A 13,341-nucleotide genomic window follows, 5' to 3' on the forward strand; every position below is an offset into this window, starting at 1 on the left:
TTTTAAAATGGCGCAGCTTTTTTCCTGCTACGGCTGAAAACCGAAAAGCACGCGTTCAGCTTTTTGTCAACACCATTTAAGTGTTACGTGGCAGGACCTCTTAATGAGCTGCAGGGTTTTGCAGCTAAAGCTGAGTCAGGAAGCTTCTCTTAGATGAGAGCGCTCGCTTGCCTCTAGCAAGCAGAGTGCCACAAATGCTTTAAAGTCAGAGTTCATGCTGGCAGCACAGCCCCAAGGAGCTGTGCTTTAAAATGACACAGTGTTTTTTCTGCTGCTGTTGCCGAATCAGGAAATCTCTCTACAGCACGCCACCAACAAACAGCAAAAATCTGTGTTAAACTCTCTCTCCCTTATTTTTAAGCCTTTTCAGGATTTTTAAGTGGGTTTAGTCCATCACGTCGGGCGCCATTTGTTGAAATAAGAGCGGCGGGGCTGCGTCCCCAACACCCCAGCCGCCTGGCTAGCTTATGCCCGAAATAACAACACACAAACTGTATTCATTTAATCACTGCTTGGCCCATTTCTATCTAGCCTCTTCTAGGCTAATTCTCACATATTAATTTAGCCCATTTCTAATCATCTGTGTAGCGCCCCTAGGTGCGCTTACCGGGAAGATTCTAGCCTATGTCCATCCTGGGTCGGAGCTTCATTGCTTGCTTTTGCCTGGGAGCTGGGAGCATGGAGTCTCTCTGAGGCGTCTGCTCCCGAGAGGAGAGCTGTGGAGTCTGAGCTCACTTCCTCTTCCTCCCAGCGTTTTGTTCTGTTTACTCCTCCCACCTATCTTCTAACCAATGAAATGGGCCAAGGCAGTTCCTTTATTAGCCAATGACCTTCCTCCCTCAATGTGTGATTACTGAATCAGCCTTTTCTCAGCTCAGGGCAGTTGCCCATTGGAAACCTGAAAATTGTCAATGGTGTCGTGTACAAATTCTGCAAAGTGGAACACATCCATCTGCCAGATTTCATTCCTTTGAGTACCTCTTTCTTTAAACCTTTGCAACTGACATGTTCCTTGTGAAACTCTGAGGCCTTCAGCATACTTTGCGTAAACAAGGAGCCCATTTCTGGTTACCTTGAGCTAGAGGACCTGGCAGACCCGCATGGGATCAGATGTGTGTTATGTACATAGGACAAAGCTTGTTCCTGAATATGTCTTGCACCTGGATAAATAATGAAGTCAATTCTGTGTCATCTGGTATAAATTCAGTGGTTTCAGTATGCAATACAACTCTGCATATTGTGAAACTGTAACTATAGTAAGAGGGTCTCTAAAACCCTTAGCACCACGAGAATAGCATATAATTCTGCCTTCTGGACAGAATTATAAGGGCTTTGTTCCACCTTACGTAATTCTTCTGACTTGTAACCTGCCTTCCCTGAATTATTTGCATCTGATAAAATGTACGGGCTCCAGTTATTGGAGCATCAAGTACAATTTGGGGAATAATCCAAATAGTTCTCTTCATAAGGTTAATTCTATCACTTTTAGGATAATTGCTATTAATTTCTCCCAAGAAATTAGCATAAGCTCTTCACTAGTCCATGTCTGCCTTTTCCTCCCTGCCTTTCAGGTGCAGGAGTTTGAACCTACAACCTTATGAGTGCTAGGAAAGTGCTCCTCACTGAGCTACAGCCCAGCCTGAATCTGCATCAGCTGACTGTACATGCTTGAGATATATCAGGGTAGCCAGCAGGGCTCACACGGAAGCCAGAGGGGTCCAAATGCAAGGCCTCCCGTAGAGTTCCTCCAGGACACCCCTGGAGACCAGTCAGGTGGTGGAGGACGGTGACATGCCTGCACAGATGCACCAGTCCTGCCTGGTCACCAGAGAAAAACCTGGAGGCACCATCCCATGCGCGGCGTTTCCTAGTTCTGATCACTCTGTGGTACCTCGGAAGAGGTCCCTGTTCTCAAAAGAGCACGTGGGTACCGCTGGGGCAGCAGGACCTCCAGCGGAGTTTCAGGGGCGTAGGGAAGCCACGCAGCCCCACCCTTGTGCTAATTGCCTTCCGGGAAAGCTTAAGACTGTTCCAGAAGAGAATAAATAGCAGAGCCCAGGAGATGAGGACAGAGCCCACTTGCTTTTGGTTAAAGAAATTCTGGGAACCTCGGGCTTTTGTTAGAACCAAACAGTCCCTTGGGGACCGGAAGGATTGGAATTTTCGCCGTTGTATTGATGGTTTCAACCCTGCTCTTCTACGGGGCACCAGTCTGTGTCCATCTCCTGGAAAACAGATATCCTTGATCTGTGGGACACCCGCGACTCTTTAGAGAGTCGACAGTCCCAGGAACGATGCTTTGGTCCTAAGCTCTGTTCACTGGTGGTTTTCATCCACGCAGGTCGTTGGGCACCCCTTATTGTTTGTAAACGCTGCCCAGCTGCAGGGAGACCTCGGCTCTAAGCAGGGAGCCTTTTCCTTGTAGTAGGGCACCGGTGGCCGTGAGTAGACCGCCACCTAGTGGTCATTATGAGCATCGCCACAATCTCGACTTGAAGCATCGCTGATCTGGAGCTGTTCAGGGGAGACCCTCCATCCTCAGGACCTTTCCCCAGACTCACGTAACAGGAAACGTGGTATCTGCTTTGAAATGGAGAGCCGGAGAAGTGCCAAGAACCAAAGCTAACGGGTAAGAAGAGCCAGGAAGCCCAAAACAGTTCCACAAACTGGAAACCAAGCATCCAAATACAACAGATATTCTCATTCTGTTTTGGGGTGACTAGGAGGTGTGGCCATGTTAGAGGAGGTGTGTCATTGGGTGTGACTTGGAGGTTTCAAACGCCCTCACCAGGCCCAGGCTCCCTCTCTTTCTGCCTCTGATTTGTAGGTGAGGTGTAAGCTCTTAGCTACTGCTCCAGAGCCTGCCTGCCTGCCTGCCTTGCTGCCGTGTCCCCATCATGGTGGTCATGGGCTCACCCTCTGACGCCGTAACCAAGCCTCCATTAAATGCTTTCTTTAGCTGGGCGGTGGTGGCACACGCCTTTAATCCCAGCACTCGGGAGGCAGAGGCAGGCAGATCTCTGTGAGTTCGAGGCCAGCCTGGTCTACAGAGCTAGTTCCAGGACAGGCTCCAAAGCTACAGAGAAACCCTGTCTCGAAAAAAATAAATTATTTCTTTTATAAGCTTCCTTGGTCATGGTGTCTCTTCATAGCAATAGGACACTGCCAAGGCCAGAAGATGGTTTAGATGCCCTGGAGTGGAGTTGCAGGCACATGAGTGCTGGGAACCAAGGAGGAGCAGCAAGTGCTCTTAACTGCTGAGTCACCCTCCTCCCCTGCCCAGTTAATCTATTCTATATAGCTACACCTGAAGTTACATGAACAATTCTCAGAGAAAAGGGTTTGAGGAGACAGTTAAGCAGCAGTGCTCCCTCTGGCTGAGCCTGTGGTGCCTCTCATCATGACGACAGCAACACACTTTGTTCCCCCTCTGGTAACCCTAAGATGAGACTGCACCTCCATTCACCACCAGAGTGTCCAGGGCCTGCAAGGACCTGTGTTAGCCAGGGCTCTCCTGGTACCTGAGGGACAGAATGAACATCTGTAGCAAAGGGCATTTATTAGATGGGCTTACAGAATACGGCCTATGTTGCAGTGGCTGCTGCGCTCTGCAGAGGCTGAGTCCCAGTCTGGCACTGAGGGCCTTGAGGGGTCCTGGGGAACCACCGGTCTTCGTCTACCCTGCAAAGCTGAAGGAACAGGGTCTGACGTCAGTGAAGGAAGGTGGTGGCAGAGGCCACGACAGAGTGGACACACTTGCCACAAGAAGCAAGGGCAGCAGGCAGCATCACTGCACGGACTGGAAAGGACTTCACCTCTGGGGGAGTGTTCCCCCTCACCAGTTAATCTCCCCTGGAGAGGCTCTTATAGATCAGCTAGGCCATCCCTTCGATGGCCCAAGATCCAATCATATTGACAGTCAAGGTTGGCTAGCACACCTGTCAGAAGTTGGGGTATCACCCTGGGTCTGGCATTTGTTGTGATCTTTGGACTGGCATTGTCTCCTAAAACCCTGTCTTAGTCAGGGTTTCTATTGCTGTGAAGAGACATCATGACCGCAACAACTCTTTTTTCTTTTTTAAAATTTTATTGATTTTTATTGAGCTCTACATTTTTTTCTAATCCCCTCCCTGCCTTTCCCCTGCCCGCTTCAACCCTCTCCCAAGGTCCCCATGTTCCCAATTTATGCAGAAGATCTTGTCTCTTTTCTACTTTCTACTTCCCATGTATTAGATCTACGTAAGTCTCTCTTAGAGTCCTCATTGTTGTTTAAGTTCTCTGGGATTGTGGTTTGTAGGCTGGCTCTCTTTGCTTCATGTTTAAAGACCACCTATGAGTGAGTACATGTGACAATTATCTTTCTGGGTCTGGGCTACCTCACTCAAAATGATGTTTTCTAGCTCCATCCATTTGCCTGAAAAATTCAAGATGTCATCATTTATTTCTGCTGTGTAGTACTCCATTGTGTAAATGTACCACATTTTCCTTATCCATTCTTTTGTCGAGGGGGATTTAGGTTGTTTCCAGGTTCTGGATATGACAAACAAAGCTGCTATGAACATAGTTGAGCATATGTCCTTGTGGCACGATTAAGCATCCTTTGGATATATACTCAAAAGTGGTATTACTGGGTCTTGACGAAGGTTGTTTCTGATTTTCTGAGAAATCGCCACACTGACATCCAAAGAGGTTGTACCAGCTTGCATTCCCACCAGCGATGCAGGAGAGTTCCCTTTTCCCCACAACCTCTCCAGCATAAGTTGTCATCAGTGTTTGTGATCTTGGCCATTCCTACAGGTGTAAGATGGAATCTCAGAGTTGTTTTGATTTGCATTTCTCTGATGACTAAGGATGTTGAACATTTCCTTAAGTGTCTTTCAGCCATTTTAGATTCCTCTGTTGAGAGTTCTCTGTTTAGGTCTGTACTCCATTTCTTTTTATTGGATTATGTGATCTTTTGGTGTCCAATTTCTTGAGTTCTTTGTATATTTTGGAGATCAGACCTCTGTCTGATGTGGGGTTAGTGAAGATCTTTTCCCATTCTGTAGGCTGTCATTTTGTCTTGTTGACTGTGTCCTTTGCTTTACAGAAGCTTTTCAGTTTCAGGAGGTCACATTTATTAATTGTTTCTCTTAGTGTCTGTGTTGCTGGGGTTATATTTAGGAAGTGGTCTCCAGTGCCAATGCGTTCAAGTGTATTTCCCACTTTCTCTTCTATAAGGTTCAGTGTGGCTGGCTTTATGTTGAGGTCTTTGATCCATTTGGACTTGAGTTTTGTGCATGGCAATAGATATGGATCTATTTTCATTCTTCTACATGTTGAAACCCAGTTATGCCAGCACCATTTGTTAAGTATGCTTTCTTTTTTCCATTTGATATTTTTGCTTCTTTATCAAAGATCAGGTGTTCGAAGGTGTATGGATTAATATCCAGGTCTCAGATTCAGTTCCATTGGTTCTCCTGTCTGCTCTTATGGCAATACCAGGCTGTTTTCAGTACTGTAGCTCTGTAGTAGAGTTTGAAGTCAGGGATTGTGATGCCTCCAGAAGTTCTTTTATTGTACAGGATTGTTTTGGCTATTCTGAGATTTCTGCTTTTCCATATGAAGTTGAGTACCATTTTTTTCTAGATCTGCAAAGAATTTTGCTGGTATTTTGATGGACATTGCATTGAATCTGCAGAATGCTTTTGGTAAGACTGCCATTTTTACTATGTTAATTCTGCCTACTCCAAGAGCATGGGAGATCTTTCCACTTTCTGTTTTTTTTTTTTTATTCAATTTTTAAAGTTCTTCGAAGATTTAAAGTTCTTGTCATACAAGTCTTCCACTTGTTTGGTTAGAGTTATTCCTTGATATTTTATGCTATTTGTGGCTTTTGTGAAGGGTGATGTTTCTCTGATTTCTTTCTCAGCTCATTTATCATCTGTGTACAAGAGGGATACTGATTTTTTTTAGTTAATCTTTTATTCTGCTACATTACTGAAGGTGTTTATGAGTTGTAGACGTTCCTTTGTAGAATTTTTGGGATCACTTATGTAAACTCTCATATCATCAGCTATAGTGAGAGTTTGACTTCTTTTCTATTTGTATCCCCTTGATCTCCTTTTGTTGTCTTATTGCTCTAGCTAGGACCTCAAGAACTGTATTGAATAGATATGGAGAGAGTGGACAACTGTGTCTTGTTCCTGATTTCAGTGGAATCGCTGGGAGTTTCTCTCCATTTAGTTTGATGCTGGCTGTTGGCTTGCTGTATATTGCCTTTATCGTGTTTAGGTATGTTCCTTGTATCCCTGCTCTCTCTAAGATCTTTATCGTGAAAGGATGTTGCATTTTTTTCTAAAGCTTTTTTGGCATTTAATGAGATGATCATGTGGTTTTTATTTTTCAGTTTGTTTATATGGTAAATTACGTTGACAGATTTTCATATGTTGAACCATCCCTGCATCTATGGGATGAGGCTGACTTGATCATGGTGGGTGATGGTTCTGATGTGTTCTTGAACTTGATTTGCCAGTATTTTATTTTATTTTATTTTTTTTGTTTTTCGAGACAGGGTTTCTCTATAGCTTTGAACCTTGTCCCGGAGCTAGCTCTTGTAGACCAGGCTGGCCTCGAACTCACAGAGATCTGCCTACCTCTGCCTCCCGAGTGTGTGCGCCACCACTGCCCGGTGATTTCCCAGTATTTTATTTAGTATTTTTGCATCAATGTTCATGAGTGAGATTGTTCTGGAATTCTCTTTCTTAGTAATGTCTTTATGTGGTTTGGGTATCAGGGCAATTGTAGCCTCATAAAAAGAGTTTGGCAATGTTCCTTCTATTTGAGGAGTAATTTGAGGAGTATTAGTATTAGTTCTTCTTTGAAAGTCTTGTATAATTCTGAGCTGAAACCATCTGGTCCTGGATTTTTTGGTTGGGAGACTTTTGATGACTGTTTCTATTTCTTCAGCAGTTATAGGTCTGTTTAATTTGCTTATCTGGTCTTGATTTAATTTTGGTAACTGATATTTATCCAGAAAGTTGTACATTTCCTTTAAGTTTTCCAATTTTGTGGAGTCCGGTTTTCGAAATATGACCTGATGATTCTCTATATTTCCTCCGTGTCTGTTGTTATGTCTCCATTTCATTTCTGACTTTGTTAATTTGGATGTTCTCTCTCTGCCTTTTGGATAATTTGGATAAGGCTTTGTCTATTTTGTTGATTTTCTCAAAGAGCCAACTCTTTGTCTCATTGATTCTTTGTATTGTTTCCTTTGTTTCTATTTTGTTGATTTCAGTTCTTAATTTGATTATTTCCTGCCATTTAGTTCTCTTAGGTGATTTGGTTTCTTTTTGTTCTAAAGTTTTCAAATGTTCTGTTAATTCACTAGTGTGGGATTTTTCCAGTTTTTTTTATGTAAAGCATTTAGTTCTATGAACTTTCCTCTTAACACTGCTTCATTGTGTCCCATAAATTTGGGTATGTTGTGTGGTCATTTTCATTGAATTTTAGGAAGTTTTTAATTTTTCCTTTTATTGCTTTTTTGAGCCATTGATGATTCAGGTGAGCATTGTTTAATTTCCATGTGTTTGTGGATTTTCTGGAATTAGTATTGCTGTTGACTTCTAGTTTTAAGTCATGGTGATCTGATAAGATATGTGGGGTTATTCCAATTTTTTTGTATTTGTTGGTTTTTTTTTAACCAAGTATGTGGTCAATTTTTGAGAAGGCTCATGAGGTGCTAAGAAGAAGGTATAGTCTTTTCTGTTGAGATAAATTATTCTATAGATGTCTGTTAAGTCCATTGGAGTCATAACATCTGTTAGTTCCTTTTTTCCTCTGTCAATTTTTTGTCTGACTGACCTGTCCAGTGGTGAGAGGGAGTGTTGAAGTCTCCTACTATTAGTGTGCAGGGTTTCATGTATGATTTAAGCTTTAGAAGTGTTTCTTTGACATATGAGGGTGCCCTTGTGTTTGGGGCATAGATGTTCAGTATTGAAATTTCCTCTTGATGGATTTTTCCTGTGACTATTATGAAATGACCTTTTTGTCTCTTTCGATTGATTTTACTTTGAAGTCTATTTTGTTTCTTAGGTTCATTTGATTGAAAGTTTTTTTCCCAACCCTTTACTCTGAGATGATGTCTGTCTTTGAGGTTGAGAGGCATTTCTTGTATGCAGAGGAAGGATGGATTCTGTTTTCGTATCCAATCTGTTAGTCTGTGTCTTTTTATAGGTGAGTTGAATCCATTTACATTAAGGGATATTAATGACCAGTGGTTGCTATCTCTTGTTAATTTAGTTTTCATTGTTGGTGGTGTGTTTTCCCCTTCTTTGGGATTGGCTGCTAAGACCCATCAATTGTCTATGTTTTTGTTGATGTAACCAACTTCCTTGGGTTGGAGTTTTCCTTCTAGTATTTGGTGTAGGGCTGTGTTTCTGCTTAGGTATTGGTTAAATCTAGTTTTGTCATGGAATGTCTTGTTTTGTACTTCTACGGTGATTGACAGTTTTGCTGGGTGTAGTAGTCTGGGCTGGCATCTGTGGTCTCTTAATGTCTGCATAAAGCTTGACCATGACCTTCTGGCTTTCATTGTCTCCATTGAGAAGTCAGGTGTAATTCTGATAGGTCTGCTTTATATGTTACTTGGCCTTTTTCCTTTGCTCTTAATATTCTTTCTTTACTCTGTATGTTTAGTGTTTTGATTATTATGTGGCAAGGGGATTTTTTTTTGATCCAGTCTGTTTGGTGTTCTGTAAGCTTCTTGTGTCTTCATAGGCATATCTTTCTTTAAGTTGGGAAAGTTTTCTTCTATGATTTTGTTAAATATGTTTTCTGTGCTTTTGAGTTGAACTTCTTCTATACCTATTATTCTTAGATTTGGCCTTTTCATGGTGTCCCATATTTCCTGGATATTTTGGGTTAAGCTCTTGTTAGATTTAATGTTTTCTTTGACTGATGGGTCTATTTCCTTCATTGTATCTTCAGCACTTGAGATTCTGTCTTTCATCTCTTGTATTTTGCTGTTTATGCTTGTGTTTGTGGTTCCTGATTGTTTTCTCATAATTTCTGTTTCTATAATTCCCTTGGCTGGTGTTTTCTTTATTTTCTCTGTTTCAGTTTTCGAGTCCTGAATAGTTTCTTTCATATGTTTGATTTCTTTTACTTGATTTTCTTTAAGGGATTTGATGATGTTTTCCAATTTTTTGTTTATCTTTTCCTCCATTTCTTTGAAGGAATTTCTCATTTCCTCTTTAAGAGTTTTAAACATTCTCTTGAAGTTATTTTTTAGGTCATTTTCTTCTGCTTCTTCTATATTTGGTTGTTCAAGTCTTGCTGTTGCAGGCAGTGATAACGCATGCCTTTACTTGAGAGGCAGAAGCAGGTGGATCTCTGTGAGTTTGTGAACAGCCTGGTCCACAAGAGCTGGTTCCATGACAGGCTCTAAAACTACAGTGAAATCCTTTCTCGAAAAAAGAAAAAAAGAATTGCATGCCGGGTGGTGGTGGCGCATGCCTTTAATCCCAGCACTCGGGTGTCAGAGGCAGACGTATCTCTGCAAGTTCGAGGTCAACCTGGTCTACAAGAGCTAGTTCTAGGACAGGCACCAAAGCTACAAAGAAACCCTGTCTCAAAAAAACCACCAACAACAAAAGTCTTGGTGTTATAGGGTCTCTAGATTTTACTGGTGTCGTGTTGCTCTTTGTGATGTTGCCTGTGTTTGTTGTAATAGGGAGCGTCGGGGCTGCGTCCCCGGCACCCGGCCACCCACATGGCTAGCTTATGCCCTGAAATAATTACACGGAAACTGTATTCTTTTAAACACTGCCTGGCCCATTAGTTCCAGCTTCTTATTGGCTAGCTCTTACATATCGATCTAACCCATTTCTAATATCCCTGTAGCACCACGAGGTGTCTTACCAGGGAAGATCTTAACCTGCGTCTGTGTCCGGTAGGAGTATCATGGCGACTCCTTGACTCAGTTTCTTTCTCCCAGCATTCTGTTCTGTTTACTCCACCTACCTAATTTTATGTCCTATTAAAGGGCCAAGGCAGTTTCTTTATTTAACCAATGAAACAACAGATAGAAAGATGACCCTCATCCATCATTTCCCTTTTTTCTGTTTAAACAAAGAGGAAGGCTTTAACTTTAGTATAGTAAGATTACATATAACAAAACAGTTATCAAGCAAGAATTACAGTTACAGTATTTATATCTATTTTATCCTTTATCATAACTAAGGAAAACTATAACTATAACTAACCATTCTTCAACTCCATCAAAGACTCCAGAAGGATATAATATTACCTAAGCAAACAAGAAATCCAAAGCTCTAGAAATGACAGAGACATCTTGCTGCCTGTACAGTCACCCAAAGTTCCTCTGTACCATTGGGGCATCCATCTTCAGCCTTCAGGCCCATAGTATCCAGCAGACATTTCCATGAAGCAGGAAATTTCAAAGACAGTTCAGTCACTATCTGCTGTGTCCTGCAGAATGTCTTGCAGACTCTTTCATGAGTCATGAACCCCAAAAGACCATCTCACCTTTAGGCAAGTTCAGCAGTCCTCTCTCTGTGGGTTCTCTGTGTCCATTTTATGCAACAGTCCAGGCAAGAGCAGTTTCTTGCCCAAATGGCTATCAAACTCCATAAGGATACTCTTCGATGCCCATCTTCCTCTCGAAGTAGATTGGTGCTGCCAGGAGCAGAGTGTCTCATTGTCATGAAAAAGTCCTAAGTTATTAAAATATTTTAAATGCCATATTCTGCAGCCTTTGAGAGATATGAAGAATGCGTATCTGAAATATATCTCTATATATCTAGAAAATCTAACTAACATGACTACAAGCTTTACTATTATCGATGATTATCCATTAACAACCTATATTTCTTAATTATACAGTACATTTTTAAATGAACTACACAATCACAATACCTTAATCAAGATCAAGAAATACATATACATATAACAAAATTGACCTTAAAATCCATACCAATGCAAATTATTCATATCTATATCATATCCCCCTTTAAATGTAAAAGAACATTTATAAACAATATTTTGGGAACATGGGCGCAGTTTTTTCTCTCCAAACTGCTTCCTGGTGAATGGGGGCACTGTTAATCAGATCATTTAGGGTGTAACCTGTGTGCCAGGTTTATCTCAGTTGGCAGTTGAGCGAAATAATTTTTTTGAGAGTGTTCACAGCAACTTTTCGGGAGGTCGTGGTCTATCATACCATATCGGGATAGAATCAATCCACAGGGTCTGGTCCTCTGTGAAAACAAAAGAAGACCCTCTCCAAAGCATCATATCCTTAGACCCAAATTTTGAAATCATAATACCCTTATATCCATTCTGGTTTAGCTTGGCAGCCCATGTAATGAAATGTCTCTCTGTACTTAGCTCCTTCACAGTCAAAAATTTTAAAGAAAACACAATGTACATAATCCAGACTGTCTGTGAATTTTCCATTTTTACGTGGCTTATTTTTCTTTATTTCTTTTAATCTCTTAACTATCTGTACTCTGTCTCTTTAAAGACTTTACCCTTTTTTTAAAGACATTAACTTTATTCTTTATATTCTTTTTCTTCTCTCTCCCAAGCCTACGTACATTCATCCAACAGTGTCTGAATCTGTTTTATTGTGAATCTGTAAATTTTCTTTTTACTATCCAGGAGCACTTTGTTTTGCGCCTTTAAATCACTAAGCGCTTAAGAATCTAAGCTGTGACAATTCCTAGGTCAAAAACAGGTACTACCTGCTCGTCCCACCCAGTCCAACATGGTGGAGCCACTTGTGACTGAATCAGTTGTGTCTCTGAGCTGCAGAGAGGAGGGCTGCTCTGAATGGTAGCTCCACCTCTCTCCAATATCAAAATGGAGGATGTACCATTTTCTACTAGCTCTGGGGCTGCCAGGTAGGAGCCGCACTCAGCACTTTAACTCTGAGACTGAGCATGTGGCACAGAAACTCTTTTCATCGAAGTTACATCCAAATCTGACACGCAGAGCACTGCACAGTCTGAAAACATCTCTCTATATGGCGGCAGGAATCCACCATGCTCTTCTGCCTGCCTAAGCCTGATTCAGCCGTCTGCCCAGGTGCAGGCGGGGAGCGCTGAGCCATCGGCATGGTCTCCGAGCACTCTCCTTCCAATCCAAGCGGGAACAGAAACATCCAGTCCCATAAAAGCCCTTGAAATGCTTTAAAGCCAGAGTTTGCACTGGTGGCACAGCCCCAGGAAGCCGCGCTTTAAAATGACACAGCGTTTTTTTTTCTGCTGCTGTTGCTGAATCAGGAAATCTCTCTACACCACACCACCAACAAACAGCAAAATTCTGTGTTAAACTCTCTCTCCCTTATTTTTAAGCCTTCTCAGGTTTTTAAGTGGATTTAGGCCATCACCTCTGGGCACCACTCTGTTGAAATAGGAGCGGCGGGGCTGCGTCCCTGGCACCCGGCCGCCCACATGGCTAGCTTATGCCCTGAAATAATTACACGGAAACTGTATTCTTTTAAACACTGCCTGGCCCATTAGTTCCAGCCTCTTATTGGCTGGCTCTTACATATCGATCTAACCCATTTCTAATATCCCTGTAACACCATGAGGTGTCTTACCAGGGAAGATCTTAACCTGCGTCTGTGTCCAGTAGGAGAATCATGATGACTCCTTGACTCAGCTTCTTTCTCCCAGCATTCTGTTCTGTTTACTCCACCTACCTAATTTTATGTCCTATTAAAGGGCCAAGGCAGTTTCTTTATTTAACCAATGAAACAACAGATAGAAAGATGACCCTCCTCCATCATGTGTTCTTGTCTGCTCATTTATCCTCTAATTGGTGTGGTTGGGGCTGTCTGTGATCCTGGTGATTAATCTTCCAGGTGCCATGGTTCTAGTTTCCCCGTTGGTCACTCCATGTTCCTGGAGGTCGCTCAACGCTCCCGGGCTTTGCTCGGCTCCTGTGGAGTTTCCTGTCTCAGGCCTGCTCTAGCCTAGGTTTTGGCTCGGACCTGTTTCTATAAATGTCCATGGTCTGGATCCATTCCTGCAGAGGTCCCTGGCTTGGGGTTGGTCCTGTAAAGGTCTCTAGCTCTGAACTCCTTCCTCAGAGTTCCCAGACTCAGATGTACCCAGAAGGGCAGAGGACTTGGCTCAGGCCTACTCACTCAGAGGTCCCAGACTCACGCCTGGACCTGCAGAGGTCTCTCATTCCTGCCTACTCCCTCTGATGTCTCAGATCGAAGCCCAGACCCACAGAGGTCCTGGCTCAGGCTTACTCCCTCAGAGTTCCCAGACTCAGAGGTACCCAGACGGGCAGAGGACTTGGCTCGGGCCTACTCCCTCAGAGGTCCCG

The sequence above is a fragment of the Microtus pennsylvanicus genome, chromosome 6 (genome assembly GCF_037038515.1).
Source record: "Microtus pennsylvanicus isolate mMicPen1 chromosome 6, mMicPen1.hap1, whole genome shotgun sequence".
Lineage (NCBI taxonomy): Eukaryota > Metazoa > Chordata > Mammalia > Rodentia > Cricetidae > Microtus > Microtus pennsylvanicus.